The following is a 21,158-nucleotide window of genomic DNA, read 5'->3' as shown; positions in this document are numbered from 1 at the left end:
CCTTCCATTCATCAGGTTTACTTATAGGTGCTAAAGATACGACAGTGCCAAACAAAGACAGGCAGGACCTCCTGCCCTCATGGAGCATATGTTAAATTTCATGGTAACCTGCAGAGTCCACTGGTAAGAATGGAGTTATGTCAGAGTTCTAGTAATGACCTTCTAAGTCAGAGAAAATTCTGAATGGCCCTTTTCAGAAGTGACACTTGGTGGTAGCCTTTAAGGTGGCTACCTGCGTAGGGGAAAAGGAGGATTGGTATAGAAATGTAAGGCATCTGGTGAATGGGCTTCAAGTTTAAATAATTTACCTGATTTTGAGAACCTTCTGGATTCTGCAGTTAAGAGGTTATTTTAATTTTATGTGGATTTGTTTTAATCAGGTATGGTAAGACACACAGACCTGAAAGTGATTGGTATGAAGGAAGAAGTTGTTATTGTACTCAGAGCCCCTTAGTTAGAGGAGGCACAACATTGTCACAAAGGGCCATACAGAGAAGCACCATGGTAAAATGAGTAGGCAGAGAGAATGGAACTGAGGGTAGGAGTCTAATATGGTATGTCAGGAAGAAATGGGCAAGGTAAGGCAAGCAAGCTAATAAGAAGTTTGAAGTTTGGGATGGTTTGAATAATTTTGGTGGGCTCTATGTTGTAGAGATGACCCCTAGTTGTCCAATATTTGGTCCCTCGGTGATTTCGACAGGAGGATAGTGTTCCAGAGTGTGAGAGCCCATAAAAGGAGGTGATTATGGGTATGGATTTGGGATTATTTCGTTGGTTGATTGGACTATGAAAATCATGCTGGCAGATAATATTTCTAGGAATTAGCTAACAAGGAGAGGCAATCCCTCCTAGGTCTGCAAGGCCCCAGAATGTCAGAGCATCAAGAATACAGAAAATAAGAAAATACAGTTATTACAGAAATGTTTCAAACTGCCATGGTATATGCCATCCCCCTTTAGTAGAGATATGGAATTATTTGGAGTTCTTGCAGAGAACTATCTACTATCTTGTGTAGAGATATGGAGTTCTTAGTTAAGAAAAATTCTAGCCCTGGCTGGCGTAGCTCAGTGGATTGAGTGTGGGCTGCGAACCAAAGTGTCGCACATTCGATTCCCAGTCAGGGCACATGCCTAGGTTGCAGGCCGTGGCCCCCAGCAACCGCACATTGATGTTTCTCTCTCTTTCTCTTTCTCCCTCCCTTCCCTTTCTAAAAATAAATAAATAAAATCTTAAAAAAAAAGATTATCTTTAAAAAAAAAGAAAAAAAAAGAAAAATTCTAGAATGTGATAGCAAGGCATTTCATTACCCTCCCATGCCCCAATTAAAATAAAGTATACATTGATAGAAGAGATTTATTTTTTATTTTTTAAAAGGTTTTATTTATTTATTTCTAGAAAGGGGAAAGGAGGAAGAAAGAGAGGGAAAGAAACATTAATGTGTGATTGCCTCTTGTACACCCCCCAACTGGGGACCTGGCCTGCAACCCAGGCATGTGCCCTGAGTAGGAATCGAACTAACAACCCTTTAGTTTGCAGGCTGGTGCTCAGTCCATTGAGCCACACCAGCCAGGGCCAGGGCTGGAAGAGATTTAATTTCAAAACTTACACATGTTCTGGCCTCATAATGTTGCTTATTTTGTCTGTTTTTCAAATATCACAAAGGCAGAAATTACAGATAGGACATTTGATTTCTAGATTCCTAATTTTAAAATTTATCCAAATTACCCCTTCAAATTAAATAAATCCTTTTTTTTCCCTAGAGACTGAACTTTGTTCTTTATAATGTATAGAGTACAGCCCAATGTGGTCTAACACCGAGAGTCCCCTATGTGGTCCTTGTGTAGCTTTCATTCACATTTTAGTGTTGGTTTTGCTCTGTGGAAGTGCTCTGTCACACACATAGTGCTTTGCTTATTGTCCCTTTACCTCTTTTTGCATAGTTTCACTAATGCCCCTTGGTTTATGCAATTCTTTTTTCAGGGAACTGCCCTTTGCTCCCCTCATCTGGCCCAGTCTTTCAGGCTCTCTTCAGACCCACTAATTCTTCTGGCAACTCCAGCTACAACTTGCCCATTCTTTTCTGTGAACACTTACAACACTCCCCTGCTTGTTACCATTTGATTGTTGATGGATGTTCTTAGTATTCCTTTCTGTGTCTTAAGGCCAACAACCATTACATGAAATATTTTGTATCCCCTACAGTGATTTGCACCTGTTAATATTTATTATATTTAAGTCTCTTAAATTCTCAACTTATCTTTCATGGGATTATTTTATATTTTTATGTTAAAAATATTTCCTTTTCCCACCTAAAACTCTCTGGATAAAAGAGATAGGAAAAAAGGTAGAAGTCTGGCTAGGTTTAGATCAGTTCTGGCTTTGACGCTAACAAGCTGCATGGCTTTGATTGAAGTACTTAACCTTTCTTTACTTTGGCTTCCATGTCCTTAAAGTGAGGGAATGGGACTAGGTGAGCTCTGTGGTCTCTTCCAGCTATACCAGCTTAAGATACTTCAAATAGAGCTTTTTTTTGAAGTCTTCAAAATAAATTTCATAAAGTCATTTTTAGCATGAAATTTAGTTTTATGCTTTCATTTAGTTTTAAATATTAAATTGATTTGACTCTGATTAGCTTTTGCTAATCAGTGGCTTTTTTCTCTAGAGTAGCTCTGTTTAATAGAACTTTCTATGGTGGTAGCCTATTTGGTATCCAATTAAGTAGCTAACCACTAGCTACATGGGCTCTTTAGAGCTTGAAATGTGGTGAGTATGACTGAGTGACTTAAAGTTTAAGTGACTTAATTTAAATTTGGGTTGCCAATGGCTACTGATTAGGCAGAGAAGCTCTGTAGTATTCCATTGGAGCCTCATTGTCTCATTTTAAAAACTCCTCTTTGTTAAACATTGGTTAATCCTCAGCATGTTGCACATCTGTGTCCTCTGCGGTAGCGGACTTAAGGTTTAGTATTTTAAAGAAATGGTGTCCCTAGGCTTCTCAGGCATTGCTACTAAAGTGCCCTTGGCCAAGGGGTAATAAGCATTTGCCTTCATAGATTAGGGGAACATGACTTTAAAGTGGCCTTCTGTAAATGCAAAAATGAAAAGCCACACACAGTTTTATTTTGCTCTCTTCATGTTTAAGATGAAATAATATTTTAAATAATGCACAGTCAAATTATGTAGTACTTCATCTCCCCACCATGCTTTCCACCACCCTGCATCCCCATCTTCAACCCCAAGATAAAAAAAAAAAAACACTTCTGGTATCATTTCAGGATGATGCATGCTGTTTCTCCCTCACCCCATCTTTGGTGTGGGAGAAGCATGGACATAAGAGACTTGACTGCAGCAGGCGAGCTGCCAAGAGATTGTAAAGGATATGTGGGCTTCTTCAAGGGTAGACAGAGGAAGGGGCATAATGCTGTGGTTGCTAGTTTTTGTTTTCTTTTACTATTGAGGGTGAAAGATTGGTTGTCTGAAATTACTGTAGACCTCTCACATACCATTTCTTTTCTCTGCCTGTATTGTGGAGGTAATGCTGGATTAGAGGCAGGACTAGGTGTGTGCAGAGTCTTGTGGGGTGTAGTTATGTTTGGGAGTCATAACTGATCTGCAGTAAATTCAGGGCTGGCATGAAATCTCTCTTACTTGAATGGAATTCAACACAGGGTTTGTTGTTCTTCATTGTTCCAAGGGAGCTTATATAGATAGCTGGTTTAGCCTTTGATTCCTTAGCTTTCCGGATAATAATAACACAATTGGTTCCAATATAGTGCCCAGAGTTGTACAAAAGGTGAAACAAATGGCCGATTTTCATTCTATACAATTGTTTTGTATACTCCCTCCAATAATTTAAATATTGCTTTTATTTCCTATACAAATGCACTTATTTATAACTTTTTACATTTAATACCATCACTCTACTTCAGATATTAATAATGAAGAATTGCCTGAAGAACAACTAGAATTATGAATATAATAGGGTTACAAATAATTCTGAGATGTTTGTTTCCATTCTCCCCCAAAACATCTCTGCTCCTCCCTTTGGCACCTTCTCCTTTCTGTTTTTGGTGAAACTGTATATCTTTTATAACTCTTTGAAAACGGAAACAACTTAGTTTAGTGCAAATGCAAATGCATGGGCAGGTGTCCTACAGGATTTTCATAATTCTTTTTCCCTTTTTATTCAATGGCTAAAGCCTTTTCTTACAACCAGGTAACACATAGCAAGACAATATATTTGTATTTTTACAATTAGCTGTTTCAACAGCCTTTTTTAAATTTTATTTGTTATTATTCCAGAATGTCCAGTTTACAAAAATACTTCCATGCTGTAACCTCCTCCCTACACCCAGATTGTTAGATTAGATTGTTTCACGCTTTTTATTTCTTTTCCTCATAAGGACTACTTTACTGTATTGAGTGCAGGAGGGACAAGAACAAAAAACATGAACAGGAAAAACAGATTCTTCTTAAATCCTTGGAATTTAAATTCCTATTCAGTTCAAATATTTGGATACTTCAATGTCTATTTTTCTAAAATGAATGGTTCCAGTTTTGAATGCAGCTCTTGGGTCACTTCCATAATTCTAAATGATGGATAGGAACTGAGAAATGGTCATTGTCAGTCTACATTTCCTGGAGAACATTTTAAAAAGACAGAGACACCCATCTCACCCATCTCTCTTTCCCAAAGTCATACTGAGTTCCTTGGCACTGCCACTGTTGTTATTACCAGAATATTGGTTCACCTTTATGACACTGAGATATATTTTTAATATGTTTTATATGTGTGTGTGTGTGTGTGTGTGTGTATATATATATATATATATATATATATATAACAACAGAATTAGTTACTTTATTTAAAAGAAACATTAAGTGTGCAAGATTACATTTCCTGATTTAATACACGTAAAAGGAGTATACATACTTCACATTGAAACCCACATACAAAGTTAGTTGATCACGTGACAATAAAAGAACTGGCAAAATGGAGAATGAGAACTAACTGCTGCAGATTTTAAGTGTTTGTCTCCTGAAATTAAAACCATAAATTAGATCTCTTTAAAGGGAATTTAAGAAAATCAAATACAGACCTCAAGTAGTACTAACAACATTGAGCACATCTCTTTTATATATATATTTTAAATGATAATAGAAGTATATAATTCTCTTGGCTTTTTTCATAATGTTAGTCAAACTTGTTTTTGTTAATGTTGAATTTGGCTGGGAACAACTCTAGATGACAGCATTATTATTATTACATAGTGTGACCTGCCCCCTCTGCAGGGATCACAGTAGTGGGCTGGGTGGCCTGTATGTTCTTTCTCACTGGTCTCACATATTGCCTGTGGTGGTGAGTTAGCTCAGTAATCATTCCTCAGTGCTGTGTCCTATACAGGATACTGGGGAAATGAAACACAGGGCCCAAGTCTCTTATTTCCATAGCAAATGGTTATTGTGATGTCTACTTTTGATCATGAAATGTTTGTGATCTCTGCAAACTGGAAGATGGCAACAAAATATAAACATCTAGTGCTGGAGACTCTTTGAACGCATTGTTTGTGGTAAAATTTTGATTATCTCATTACAGCATGTTAATTTAATTAGATCACAAGTGTCTGAGGTTGAAAGCCATTTTCAATGGGCATTTTTTAACTTTTACATTTGATGTTCAAGACTAAAGTTTCCCTTATCCATCAGGACTTAGGTGTGAAACCTGGGAGTCAACCAACAGGGTACACTGAATTACTCAATCCACCTTCAGAGAAAGGAAGCTGGAGACAAGATGTTTGTGAAAGTCTGAAATTACATTCTTGTGATTATCTGTTGCAGCCCAGGTACCCTGAGCTTGGTGGCATGCTGGCCCTTCTCACTTGAGACTCATTGGTAACTGACACTTTCTGGAACAAGTCCTCTGGAAGATAGCAATAGCAAATGCTTCCAAGAACCCTTTAAGGGCAGATGGTAGAAACTGCATCAAGGCTAAATATATGGAAAATTCACCATAAAACTTGAGTATGTTGTATTTATTGTTAGAACAGCAGAAAATATGTAAAGAGTGTTTTCCTTTGAATTTTTTGGAATTGATGTGTTAATACAATTTAGATGAAATGATTTCTTATATACATGTGTATGTATATTATTTCTTATATATGTGTATGTATATATACACATACACATGTATATATAAATCTAAGAGGGAGTTGTAGGAATATATGCTCTGTTATAAATTTTCTATAGCTTGTTTTGTTTGGATGTGTAGCATGGTGGCTGTTACAGAGTGACACCTAGTATTTAATGTGCTAGTGACACTGGACAGGTTGGAAGGGAAGAGTATCTGGCTTGAAGCCTGCAGCTCATCAGCAGCTCCTTCAGACCTTGGGCATTTATTGAGTGAATTTGGAGGAGTGTCCAGTCCTGAGATGATTGCAGACTGTGATACTTCCTAATTGTGTTGAAGCGAGAATTTAAATCCTGTAAGTTTTTAGGATGGTGGGAACCATGTGGTGGAATTTCACAGGGTCATTGTGATTTCTACTTATCAGTAACCTAGAAGTTTCCTGGAAGTGAATTTGTGTGTGTGCATGTGCGTGTGCATGTGTAGTGAAAAATGGCACAGAAAAGGCAGCCAACTCGCTGTACTGGTACTAAAGTTGAAGAGACCTGAAAAATGTAGTTTTTAGCCAGAAAATAGAAGCTTGCATGAAATGAAGAATATGACAGATTTGGTTGTGACAGAGCTCCCATCTAAGATCCTTGTGTGAAAAGAAGACTCCCCTTGAATCTGTTCCAGCGAGTGCTTTATTCAGGGCAAAACAGTGTATTGTGGATAGAATTACATGTCAGGTCTTTGGATGTTCTCTCATTAAAAGTAAACAAAGAACCATGGATGGGTGGCTCAGTTGGTTGGAGCATCATCCATATACCAAAAGGTTACGGGTGTGATTCCTCAGTTGGGACGTGTTGGGAGGCAACCAGTGGTTGAGGGTTTGAACCTCAGTCAGGACCTGTCTAAAAACCAATAAACATATCATCTGGTGAGGATTAAAAAAAAAGTAAAGAAAGTGTCTAATATAACTTGATTTTCTTTAAAAAGAGATTAGACCTTTGCATGATCTTAATTTAAACAAAGTGAAAAAAAATTACTTCTTACAATCTCTCAAGTGCATACACTTCAAAGTTTTTTTAGTACTTATTAAAAATGGTTTTCTACTTGCATCTGTCTATTTATGTTGATCTCTATTGAAAGTGTTTTTCTCCACTCCAAGGTTCTGTACATCTCATGCAAGTGCACTTGGATACCTTATTCTGCCTACTGCCTTAGTCTCTGTTAGACTTAGTCAGAGCCTCAGTTTTTTCCCCCTACTGGAGTATCTGTTAGTCTGTCTTTTGGTCTGTGATCTTCTGCCCCTTCTCTCTCCCTTACCTACTTGGGAGTGATCTCTGTGCAATGTAATTCTGATTCCCATGGCCTTTACAACAGGTCAAATTCCCCAGCAAGGTTTACAAGGTTCTTCCTGTTCTGACCTGTGCCTCCCAATACATCCCTTGTCATCCATCTTATTTCTGCCTCATCTGCTTAGTCTGCTCAACATGCCCTTCTGTGCCTGGCTCATTCCTCTGTATCCTTTAGGATTTAGTTCAAGAGTGGCTTCTCTTTGTTTTGTTTATTTTTAATACAAATTTGTATCATTCTGAATTGACATAATGTGATATAGAAAAATTAATGGAACTTCACTTTCATACAAGCTTTATTTTTATTATTTATTTTAAATTAATTTTTTCAATTACAGTTTATATTCAATATTATTTTATATTAGTTTCAGGTGTTTTATTTTTATAGTTTAAAAAGTTTATTTTACATTTTAAGTTATAGTTTACATTCAATATTGTTCTGTGTTAGCTTCAGGTATTTTATTTTTATTTTAAAAATGTTTCTAATTTGAACAATTTAAAACTTAGAGAACAAAATTCAACAGAGTAAATTGAACAGATCTTATTGGCTTTTTCAGTAAACATTCCCTTTTTGACAATATTATTTTATATTAGTTTCAATATTATTTTATATTAGTATGGCATAGTGGTTAGACAGTTACATCATTTATGAAGTAATTCCCCAGACAATTCTAGTACCCACCTGGCACCATACATAGTTATTATAATATTATTGATTATATTTCTTATTCTGTACATTACATCTGGTGACTCTTTTGTAACTACCAATTTGTACTTCTTAATTCCTTCATCTTTTCTAACCATCAGGCAATCCTCAATTTACCGTTTCTGTTTTGTTTATTTTGTTCTTTAAATTCCACATATAAGTGAAATCACATTTGTATATGTCTTTCTCTAACTTATTTCCTTAGTGAAATACACCCTCCATGTCCATCCATATTGTTACAGATGGCAAGATTTCATTCTTTTTTTTCCCCCCGGTTCAGCCATATCTCACTGTATATATGCACCACTTCTTTATTCATTCTGTTATTGATGGACGCATAGGTCACTTCCATATCTTGGCTATTGTAAATAATGCTGCAGTGACCAATAGGTGCATGTCTTTTTGATTTAGTCTTGTGGGTTTCTTCAAATAAATACCCAGAAGTTGAATTGCCGGGTCCTTCATTGTCTCTTGTTATAGCCTTTGTGTCAAAGCCTGTTTCATCTCGTATAGGTATTGCTACCTCAGCTTTTTTTTCTTTGTTTCTGTTTTCATGTAACATCCTTTTCCATCCCTTTGTAGTCCATGTGTTCCTTTCTCTCTGAAATGAGTCTCTTATAGACAGTGTACGTATGTAAGGGTCTTGTTTTGTTATCCATTTAGCCACTTTATGTCTTTTGATTGGAATATTTAACCCATTTACATTTAAAGTAATTGTTGATAGATGTGTGTTTATTGCCATCTATTTAATTTTTATCTTTTTTCCCTTTTTTTTTTCTTAAAGAAGACCCTTTAATGTTTCATGTAATATTGGTTTAGTGGTGATGAACTACTTTAGCTTTTTCTTTTCTGGGAAGCTCTCTGTATGTCCTTCAATTCTAAATGATAGCTTTGCTGGGCAGTTGTAGGTCTTTGCTTTTCATCATGCTGAGTATTTTGTGTCAGTCCCTTCTAGCCTGCAAAGTTTGTGTTGAGAAATCAGCTGACAATCTTACAGGAGCTCCATTGTAGGTAACTAACATTTTTTCTGTTGCTGCATTTTAAGGCTCAGGGAATCACTAGGGCTGGGTGAACAGTGTTATCCAGGTGGCAGAGACTCAGACATGACATGGGCTTATGCCTGTAGGTGGAGGGCTCTGGAATGGAGCAATAGCTTCTGCTAGGACTAATGTCCGGGAGAAAGCTGCCCCTCCAGCTCTCATCCCACCAGACAATTCAGTTTCTCACTGTATGTCCCTAGTGCTTTTCGATCTGCTGCCCTAGTGCTGGAGCTGAAAGCCAGTGAGTCTGAGTCAAAGTCTGAGCACAGGCCCTTTAAGAGGAATGCTTGGGACTTCAGAGAGCCCTCTATCCCTCAAGCATAATCCTGTTCATTTTCACAGCCAGAAGTCATGGGGACTTCTCTTCAGGGCGCTGAAACCCTGAGCCTGGGTTCCTGGTGTGGGGCTGGGACACCTGGCTCCAAGGTGGGGGACCTCTGCAGCAGATATATCCCTCCCAATTTTTAACTGCCACACATGGATGTGGCACCAACCTGTGTGGCACCTCTGGACTTCCAGTCAGTCTTGATGTGGTGGCTTCTTTATATTCTTAGTTATATTTATATTCTATTTCTATATACATTTCTATTCTATATAAATATATTTATATTCTTTATGTTGTAGCTGGACTTCTGTTCTGCTGGACTTTTGCACCTAGATTTTAGAGGAGGAAAGTAGGAAAAAAAATTTTTTGAAGCAAAAAAATGCGGTAAAAAAGTGCATCTGATAGTCTGAAAAATACAGTATTTCTCTGATGATTGTGATGTTGAGCATCTTTTCATATGTCTATTGGCCATCTGTATGTCCTCTTTGGAGGAATGTTAATTCAGATCCTTTTTTTTTTTTTTTTTTGCATTGAATTGATGATTTTGGATTTTTTTGTTGTTTTTGTTTGGTGTTGAGTGGTATGTGTTCTTTATATTGGGCTGGCCAAAAAGTTTGTTTCTGTAAAAAAACAAACGCATTTTTCATTTTCATCAGTAACTATTGATTTGGATATTTTGAGTGTGTTGGCTATCTCCCATGAGGTATAACATTGATTGTTCTCAATGTCTCGATATGAGTGCCAACTTCAACTGGTCTACCCCATCATGGAGAATTGCCCAGCAAAAAATCTCTAGCACATAACTTTGCAAACCACTTTTGACATGTTTGATCAGTCACAGCATCTTGTCCATACGCTACACAAGTCTTCTTTTGCATTTCAGTTGTGTTTTTACCTTTTTTAAAAAATTACTTTATTGTTGTTCAGTTACAGTTGTCTGCATTTTCCTCTCACCACTCCCCCAACCCAAATTTCTTGAAATAATAAAGCATAATATGCCGATAATGTATATTTTCTTCTATCTTCAATATTAAAATGGCTACACAAAAATTCACCAATTTTTGTAAGTATTTTAAAATGCATGCTGATATATCACAATACAATCTAGCACGGTTGTTTTGAATGAAATGAAGAACAACTAAGCGCTACTAGAGCCAGCTTACAGGAAAACCAAATGAACTTTTTGGCTAACCCAGTAAATTTTGTATATTAACCACCTTATTGGATGTGTCATTGGTGAATAATTTCCCCCATTCAGTAGGCTGCCTTTTCCTTTTGTTGATGGTTTTCTTTCCTGTGCAAAAACTTTTTAGCTTGATGTATTCCATTTGTTTATTTTTTGTTTTGTTTCTCTTGTCTAAGGAGGAGAGACATCAGAAACAAAAATTGCTGAGAGAAATGTCAGAGTTTACTACCTATATTTTCTGCTAGGAGTTTAGTGGTTTTGAATTTTACACTTTAAGTCTTTAATTCATTTCAAGTTTATTCTTTTGTATGGTATAATAAGCTGATCTAGTTTAATTTTTTTGCATGTATCCAATTTTTCCAACACCATTTATTGAATAGACTGTCTTTACCCCATCATATGTTCTTGCCTTAGGTAGTCTCCCTTTGGAAGTGTGCCTTGTCTGTACTCCCTTGTGCGTGAACTGACATTGCTGATGTTCTTGCCTTTTCCTGTTAGGGCTGTAGCTTTTAGAGCTACATGGTACCTGGTACAAAAGGGGCACTTAAGAATATTTCTTAATGAATCAAGTAAATAGTTGATTCAGAGGTAATTTGTTTTAATTACTTATACTACTACCAATTAAAATTTCTGTGTATAGCTTATTGATTTGCAGTGCTTGGAGAGGATTTCATTGATACCAAAATTGTATTGATTCTATATTTATTTTTAAAAATCACCTTTATTCAACTTTTTGAGTTTAAAATTTAGTTTTTTAAAATTTTAATCTAGTGTTATAGAAATTTAAAGTCTACAAATTTGCCGTATTTTTAGCTTTGACTAATTTTTATTATATAACATTTACATTGTTGGTATTGTTTAGTTTATAATTAAAACATTTTTTTGTAAACTTGAGTGTCACTCAAAAGAGTATTTTAAAATTCCTCAAATAGTTGAGAAGTTTTAGTTTAAACTCAGTGGTGGACCTTTAATGTGTTGAGTTTGCCCTGTGAGTTTGCCCTGTTTGCCTTATGACCTGTGAAACTCCTCCTTTGAGGGTTTTATTCACATGGCTTTGAAAAATAACTTCTAGTAAATGTTTTATGACTTTTAGGATCTTTGAAGTGATATTTCTCAACAAACATATCTATTAAATGAGTCTCACTATATTGAACTCTGTTGTATTGTACTTTTGACTTGTTTTATATGTCAAAATAGATCATTAAAATCTTCCATTATAAATGTATTTTCTCCTGTGTCTGTATGTTTTATTTTCATGTATTTTATTATTTTATCTGCATGCTGTGTTATTGGTTGTATAAAGGTTTTTGAGTATCAATAGCTAAATTGTAAATTACATTTTAAATCTTTTTGAAATGATACCTTGTCTCCCCCGTAAAGTCTTTCACCTGATATTGGTGCTGTGTTGTTGTGCGTTTGTGCCCACATGTACCTGATACATCTTTTTCTGTATTTTATTGTTAATCTTTCTGTGTTTGTAAGCCAGTTCTGATTGACTTGATCTTATAGGTAAATTTAAACTGTTTATATTTATATTCATATTTATATTACTCTTTCTGTGTGATAACTAGCATTTTTGTTTTTTTCTCTTACATGTGCTTTTTGGGGGAGAGTTTACTGACTTTCACATTATGGAATATACCTTGTGACTGGGAAAATATAGTGTCTACTTTCTATCATTCCAGTAATTATCTTTATGTTAACAAAATACTATTTGAACCTTTTTTCTTCTGATTATCCATATCAAGAATAAAGCAGTGTTTGATAATATCCCCATACTTTTTCCTTAACCCTGTGTATCTTTTGTAATTCTCACTTCACTCACCTATCTCCTTAAGCATTTTATATCCAGTTATTTTATTATTTTTTAGAATATTATTTCTCTTATGTTAATAATTTTGAGAATTTACTATATTCTATAATCATATTGACTCCAATGATATAAATATAGTTCACTGTCACAGTATTTATACCCCTTATTTTTTGATTTTTAATTAATTAATTTCTATGTTTGCTGGAATATGAATCACTTAGTATGTTTAGGAAGGACAGTATGTGGCTGATACATTTCCAGCTCTAGAATATCTTTTTTTAGCTATAAACATATATAGCTGGTTATGTAATTTTCAAATCATAATCTTTTTTTCCCCTCAAAACTCTGAATTTGTTTGTTTTTCAAAGTTAGTGTAATTTAGTCTAGCTATTTATCATATACTAGATTCTTATCTATGCCCTGGTATATTTTAGGACTGCTGATCTCCATATGTGTCTATATTCTGGTGCCCATTCTAATCAACTTGGCTTGTAATGAGTCACTAACAACACTGTCTTCTGGAGCTGAATGTTGCAGAGAAAGGCCGTGGTCAGCATGATTTTTGTTCCTTTGTGGATACTACTTTTTCTTTTTAGATTTTTGTTGGATTTTTAATTATATTTGAGTTTACAACTTTAAATTTGCTACATCTAGACATTTTTCTCTGTAATTGTAGGGAGGTCCTATGTATTCATCGCAATGAGGTGCAATGTTTCATCGCAGGGTTACAATGGGAAGACTCTGCAGAGGATTCTAGACTCATGCTTTCCATGCATTTTATTTCCATGTAATATTTCTGATTTTTCATAATGTTACTTATTTTTTTATCTGCTTCCTTTATTTTCCTAGGTCTTAAAAAGTTTCAGTGGAACATGAAGCAGAAATTCTAAAAAATTACCGTGTTTCTTTTTTCTTTTTCTTTTTTTTAAGCAAATCTATTTTGGAAGAATGAATTTCCATTCTTCCATAGGAGAAGAATTTCTCCTTTGCTGCATATTCTAAGTGTGTTCTGCTTTCGTGACAGGGGGCCATCACAGCCCCTCATATGTCTTTGCAGTTTCATTTGTGCTTTAAGCAGTAAATCTTCTAAATGTTTTGGGTGTAGTTGGAGGTTCTTTACCCTTTCCTGGTTTTCATTTCTTAATGAGGTTTCTTTAACTTTATAATATGGGTTGGTTTTTAAAATGCAGGAGGGAGAAATTGGATGCTTTTCCCTTTTTATTACATTCTATATTTCCTTTAGATGCCTTTGCCTTGTATGTTGTGTCTCTTTTGAAATAATTTTATTCATTTTCTTGTTAGCCAAGGAAAGTATGGCCTTTTGAATGGTGTTCTAGGCAAGCATTAGATTTACTACAGTATTTGAAAGCACAATTTCATTCTCAGTTATCTTTATATAGTGCCCAGTCTCCAGGTTCTGTGTTTCTATCATGTTAGAGTATGACTACTTTTCTTAAGTTTGGACATTTCCTTGTGCCTGCCTGTGTGTGTGAACTAAAATAATAATTCCCATGGTTTTTCTTTTTGTAATTTTCACTTGTCTATTTGTGCATGGAGTGCTTATCAGGAAACATTATGTGCCAGGCACTATTTTTGACATTGGTAATATAAGATGGCTAATACAGGGTCTCTTTTCTCAAGGAATCCAACATCTAGTGGTGGAGTGGGCCCTATGGCCATCTAGCTGAAAAGGGATGTGGTGAGAGTTATGGTTGAATTGGGCCTTTCTCAAAAAATGATGTTTGAATTTGGTCATAAAGACTGAAAAGTATGTGTCAAGATGGAGCTGGGCTATCCTTATTTAGTAACAACATGGCTAGTGATTAGATAGGTATAAGAAGAAAAGCATTTTTTTAAAAGAAAAAAATGTAGTCACCTTATGTTTGAGATTATGTAATGCCTTATTTTAGCCCTATTTTTCTTAAACTATAAGGTCCCAAACAGGTGTTGACACTCAAAAAGTTTAATGAAAATATCTCATCCATGTCAGGAAGTTGAGTCATTTTTAATAAGAAATGAGTGGCCAGGCCCAAGACAGCCGAAGAATAACTTGCCCTCTCCATAAGTCTATCTGGAAGTGTTCATGCCTGTGGGCTCCTGCTCACATGGGTCCTTCTGAGACCATCCTTGTAGCACAGGCATTCACAGGATGTTTCTTTTAAACCTAACTGTCCAGTTCTCATCGTAAATTTTCTGAACATATATAACTTGAAAGGTAAGTAAGACTTCTACTCTTTAAAACCAAACTTTTGGTTTTCTCCGTAGTCAACATTTTCTTTACCTAGGCCCCTTGTGTCATACAGCTAGTTCAGGGAGAGTTTCTCTCCTTGTCCTCTAGGTATAGTTAGTCATTGTTTTAGTATGTCTTATATGAATTAGTATGTAATATTTTCCTTGTTCTTCACTGTCTTCCATTTCTAAGTGGAATAGAAATCAAGTGTCAATGTCCTGGGATATGTTGCAATCATTTGCTAATAATTTGGGGGAAAAAAGTTTCCCACACAAATTTAATGAGAATCAGCATTTTTAAAGTACACCATAGCATCTTGTATAAACTCCAGCTTCCATTTCACATTATTTGTGGTCATGCAGTAGGTTCTGAAGAAAAAAGAACTGTGGATAATCAGTTAAAAGAATGACAGATTCCCTGTTGTGCTGATCAGTTAGTAACACCTAATTTCAATTTCTGGTGTGCTATAATGGATTACCATATAGATGTAGCTGAGCACTGAGCATTAAACAAAGCCATATGTTTTTCAGAAGAGTAATATTTATTGACACTGTGTGACTTTGCTGAATTTTTTTTATTTTACTCTCCAGTGAAGCTACAGATAAGATGTCAATAACTTATATGGCATTCACAGTAGTGTAGCTTAGAATAATGGCTACAGTAGAAATGTCATATTGTATTTGCCTCAGGAAGGGTAGGCTTCATCTGGGACTTTCAAGGGACAGGCTTATCATTTAGACACAGATGATCATGTAGGTCTTTATTTTTAATTGACCTTACAGGGTTTAGTATATAAAATTGGCCCTTGCAGTATTTGGATACAAAGAGAAATTTCTCTGTGGAAAAGAAACCTAAACCAAGAAAACCAATAAGTAGTTTGGAAAACTGAAAAGCATGATTCAGTGCCAAATTGGTTTCCTGACTAAAGTAACGATCTGAAGAACAGTGTGCACACCAGGCATTCATCTAGTCCAAGATAAGATCTATCCCGAATCTCTAATTTTTTCAGTGTCTTCTGTAAGACATTTTTTAAATTAAGTGGCAAGATGGGATCAGATGTCCCTCTAATATAGCTGATGTGCTAAATCCCCTTGGATGAAAATGTGTGGAAAAATAGGACACTGGTCTCTGTTGTACCATTTGCTCAGGAAGGAGGCAAAAAATGTACAGGAAGGACTCAGTGGACCCAGGCTTCCATCAATGTGGGGTAGCAGCCAACTGATGAGAAACATTGTCAGCAGAGACTGTTTCCCTGAAGTAGGATACAAGTCTGTTAATTCTGTAGCCTCTTAATATGATGAGACTATTCTAATTAATTATTTGAACTTTATTGTGGGAGACATAGAGGTGTGTTCCTTACATCCTTCTTCGAGAAAGAATTTGCTGTCCAGCTGCAAGGAATGGATTAACTGGCAGCCTGCAGCTGTTAATACCTTCAGCTTTCCAACCATGGTCAACCCCTTATCATGGTCACCAACCAATGACTGAGTGAGGCGATGGTCTTACTATTTTCAGGCACTTGGGACACCTCTAACATACCATCATTGCTCCAGAGTTCTCTCAAGGCTGGCAGACATTTGTCAGCTCTGTGTGGTGGCCTGAGGCTCCTTGCCCAATCCTGCTTTCTAATTTCTCTTTCGCAGATGCTACTCCCCAATAAGTCATTAGCACACCTAAGTCTGCTGAGTACTCTGTTCCCCAGAGAACTCAACCTGCAACAATTATTCATTTTTTATCAGTCATACTGAATTTGCCTCTATAGTAAATTTTTTACTAAAGAGAAAGCATGAGTTAAAGAATCATAAAACTTAGGTGAAAGTGGAGGCCATCTTTCTTTCTTTAGTCTGGGGACCTCCTAGTCCATCTCTACATTGTCCTTATTCCAGGCCCTAGAGTTGCTTGTTTGGCCTGGCAGCAGCCTGACTGCTGAGACCCTCATACTTTTCTCAGTTCCAGAGTCATTAGTTTACTTGTACTAACCTCTTTGTGTTTTCTCATAATCTCTAGAAAGCTCTCTGGATTTCTCACACCTGTCTGTGTCCTCTTCTATACCTTGTGGGGACAAGTTTAGGTTTGTATTCTCTAGGGCAATGCTCGTGTGGGTTCTTATTAAAGTATTCTCTAGAGAACTGTTGTTTTTTTTTTAACCCTCACAAGAGAGTATGCTTATTGATCTTAGAGAGAGAGGGAACAGGGTTGGGGGAGGAGAGAATGAGAGAAACATTTATGTGAGGGAAACATCGACCAGTTGCCTCCCATATAAGCCCTGACTGGGAATCGAACCCATAGCCTTTTGGTATTTGGAATGACGCTCCAATTTCTGATTTCTTTTTAGTGTGATGGAGCTGAAAACATAATGTAGTTTTTGCATTTAGTTCCTTTCGTGTGTTATCCATGTAAAATTCATGTTGGTGTGTGTATATTGTAAGGTGAAGACCTATTTTGGTTTTTTTCCTCTCAAAGAGCCACTTTCCTCTGCACAATTTATAGATGGATCTTTCCTGCCTGGCATTTGGTGTCTGGCTGACAAATGTTTGGGTTCTCTGAGCAACAGTTAACATTGAGCACCCTGATTTAATATTGAAGTCACTTTGTTACATGGCATAAATTTTTCCCACATTTGCCAGCGTCTCTAACTTTTTCTAACTACTTATACATATAACATAGACATTACTATTTCTAATCTTTAAAACAAATAAACATACTAGCACTTGACACATCAAGAGTTTCTTCTTTGACCTGTGCACATTGTCTTTAGCTTCTGCTCTACCTCCTTCATCCTTACTTTCTTAGTACTTTCTTAGGGGAACTCCAGTGCACTGATATTTCTGGGGTTTTTCTCATCTTCTCATTTTAAGTTCTCTCCCAGAGGGATTGCATGTACTACATCTTTGGCTGCTCCCTATATTCTGTTATCATCTAAATCCTGCTCCTGCATTCCAGACTGAAATATTCAATTGCCTAGAAGATCATCTCCACTAAGATCATCTCCACTGAAATATTCAATTGCCTAGAAGATCATCTCCAGAAATTGGAGCATCATCCCAAATACCAAAAGGCTATGGGTTCGATTCCCAGTCAGGGCTTATATGGGAGGCAACTGGTCGATGTTTCCCTCACATAAATTATTTGACACCTCAAATTCCAGAATGTCCAGAAGTAAACTAGACATGCTTCAATTCTGGGATTCCGTCTGGATTTGATATCTTAGATAAAAGTATTGCCATCTACTAAGCCATTAGGGAGTCATTCTTGTGTCCTCCATTTACCACAATTCTACCTGCCCATCCTGAGAATTTTACCTCCTTACTATCACGATCGTATACTTCTCCTCTTTACCTTGCTAACCTTGGTCCAGGCCATTTCATTCCTCATCTGAAATACTACCATTTCTTCTTTGTGGACAATTCTGCTTCTCTTCTCATTCATCTTAAATTCACCTACAACTGGAACCTAAATAGGTACTGTGCACTGCTCTGTGAGAACATTAACCCCAGCCTCACCTGCCTCTTCTGCCTCTCCAGTCCCATCTCTTCCCATCCTTGCCCATCTACCAGTCAAGCAGACCCTCTTGCTGCTGCCGTTTCTTTAAGACACCAAATTGTCTTTGCCTGTTGGCATTCACATATGCTCTTCCTTCTGTTTCTGTTCTCCACTAGGTTAATTTAATCCTGTACATCTTAGCTCAAGAGTCTTCTTTTCCAAGAAGCATTTTATGATGCCCTTGCTGAGATAACATACTTTCCCCCTCACCTCTGCAGCACCTCAGACAAACTTGTGTCAGACTTTTTTCCCCCTCTCCTTATTGATATTGGGTTGGCCAAAAAGTCTGTTTAGTTTTTTCCGTGAAATAAAAGACACATTTTTCATTTTCAGCAGTAACTTTGTTGATTGTTCTCAATGCCTCAATTTGATCACTGTCAATTTCAACTGGTCTACCAGGCCATGGAGCATCATCCAGCAAGAAAGCTCCAGCACAAAACTTCGAAAACCACTTTTGACATGTTTGGTCAATCACAACACCTTGTCCATATCTTTTTTTTTTTTTTTTTGCGTTTCAGTTGTGTTTTTGCATTTCTTGAAATAATGAAGCATAATATGCTGAAAATGTTGCATGGTTTCTTCCATGTTCAGTATTAAAATGGCTACACAAAAATTCACCAATTTTGGTAAGTTTTTTTTTAAATGCATGCTGTTAGGACAGCTGTCACAATACAGTCTAACAAAATTGTTTCAAATGAAGTTAAAGACAACTAAGTAGTAGTAGAGCCATCTTATGGAAAACAACAAATGATCTTTTTGGCCAACCCAGTAATTCTTTTACTGTCTCTCTTCTTCACTAATCACGAAACCTTTAGAAGTGAAAACTAAGTATTTGATTCACATTTCTTTTATTTCAGATGTCAAGTTTGGTATCTAGTATGTAGGTATTTTTCATTAAATAGGATTTGATACATATGCACACCACATTGTATGTGTTTTTGTGTGTGAGTGTATGTTAGCATTATGACATAGTAAAATAAGATATACTTTTAGAGAAGGGTTTTAAAAGATAACAAACCAACATGTTCTAGGGGAAGTCTGCAAAGGAAATGCAGGAGAACATTAACTTTAGTGATTTTCAGCATGTGATCAGCTATGTAGTACTTTTAATATATAATCAAATCTTTGATATAGTTTGTACAGTGTTATTATCTGTGTAGATGTGTAGTTTGAAGAATTTGTAATAAAGATCTAAATACGTTTATATTTTAGTATTTATATTTATCAAATCTTGAAAAATTAATTTTTTTAATTTTTTTGAGTTTTCTTTACTAAGGGTTAAACTATGCCCACATATTTTAATGTGAGTATTGTTAGGTCAATGACATTTAAGGAAAGACAAAGTATATTTTAGTTAATGTGAACATAGGACCATAGCTAAGATCAGGCTTACCTATAAAATTCACAATTTCACGAATTAAAAGCTTTCAAAAATCCCTTTAATGAGTATTTATTGAGCACATACTGTGTGCCAGTCATGCTGTAGGTGCTGGGGATATTTCAGGGAACAATATGAAGATAGTATTGCTTTTATGGGGCTTATACTCTGTTGGAGGGAATATTGCTTTGAAATGAGTGAACCAAGATCCTTTCCCTAGGGATGAGGACTATGAAGACAGAACAAGTGATGCAGAAAGCACCAGTGGGGTGTTACAGGATGGAGGCCTCTCTTGATAGAATTTTAAAAGGCCTTTGTGAGAAAGTGATATTGTAGTGATACCTGGATGGTCAGGTTATCCTTTCTGTTCAAGGCTATGGGTGAAGAAGTATCCAAACTGAGGGAAAAGTCTGTGCCATTTAAAGTCATGTTTGATGGAAGTTTACTTGTTTTGCCTTTTCCCAGAAGTTCTTACATATCCCTTTATTGTCAAGTGAGAACAAATTAAGTAAATACATGTGTATTGTTAACTGACCCAGTTAGAAAGTTAAGACAAAGTCAAACCAAACCAAACCCCAAGATGACTTGAATGCAGAAGGCAGTTTATCAGCTGCCTAGAAATACAGTTATCAGGAGATCTGAATATAAAATATTTACCTTAACCTTTCAAAATGTTAGAGTATTAGGTGTAGATCAGTGATTTTCAACATGTGTGCCACAAGAATTTTTAAAACATGCAATACCTGACTAGTCGGGGACACTGACCTCTTTTCCCATAGATTGTCAAATAAAAACAAAATGACAACAGCCAACAACATAATCAAAATTATACCCATTTTTTGTCAGATGGACAAAGAATATATTTTTTGGTATGCTGCAGAATTTTAGTAATTAGTTTGTGTGTGTCATGAGATGAAAAAGGTTGAAAATCTCTGGACTGGATAAACTTAGATGGAGTATTTTCATAGTAAAATAGTAAAGTATTATCAATACCAAGAAACGTTATTTTGTCTAGTTTTGGATTTCTACTTTTTTAAAGAAAAAGGTAGTTGCAGATAAAGTAGAAGAAATCATAATACCCAAGCATAACTTGCCAAAACTTGCTCTAGAGTGAAAAATATAACCCTCATTGGTTTTGGGTTTTTTTGGGGGGGGTTGGGGGGGGGGCGCTGTTTTTATTAGCCAATATTCTTGTATATCGTAAATTTGTCTTTTGGATATGTTTCAATGGGTGAATTCATAACTACAGTCCTAAAACTTATGTTTAGCTGTTATTAATCTCAAGAAATTTTTGCTGCTAGTTTCATTTTATTACTCCACAGAATTGTTTATGATCTCATCCTCTTTTGTTCATCTTTCTTCCCAACTCTGTTTCTTGTCCAGAGACTAACAATGATTATAAGGGAACTGGGAAGTGAAAGGTGAAAAACAAGAAACCTGGGCAACATGACATTTAGGAAATTATTCTTTTAATAT

At 36.0% G+C, this 21,158-nt stretch overlaps 1 protein-coding gene across 9 annotated transcripts in view; it reads left to right on the top strand.

Moving 5' to 3' along the window:
• Positions 1–21,158, top strand: part of RALGAPA2 (Ral GTPase activating protein catalytic subunit alpha 2) — a 386,278-nt gene that overhangs the window by 67,440 nt on the left and 297,680 nt on the right. The window lies entirely within an intron of this gene.

The sequence above is a fragment of the Phyllostomus hastatus genome, unplaced genomic scaffold (assembly GCF_019186645.2).
Source record: "Phyllostomus hastatus isolate PE091 unplaced genomic scaffold, TTU_PhHast_1.1 phas_contig_17, whole genome shotgun sequence".
NCBI classification, from domain to species: domain Eukaryota; kingdom Metazoa; phylum Chordata; class Mammalia; order Chiroptera; family Phyllostomidae; genus Phyllostomus; species Phyllostomus hastatus.
The sequence above is the reverse complement of the archived record's forward strand: the minus strand, read 5'-3'. Positions and strand labels throughout refer to the sequence as shown.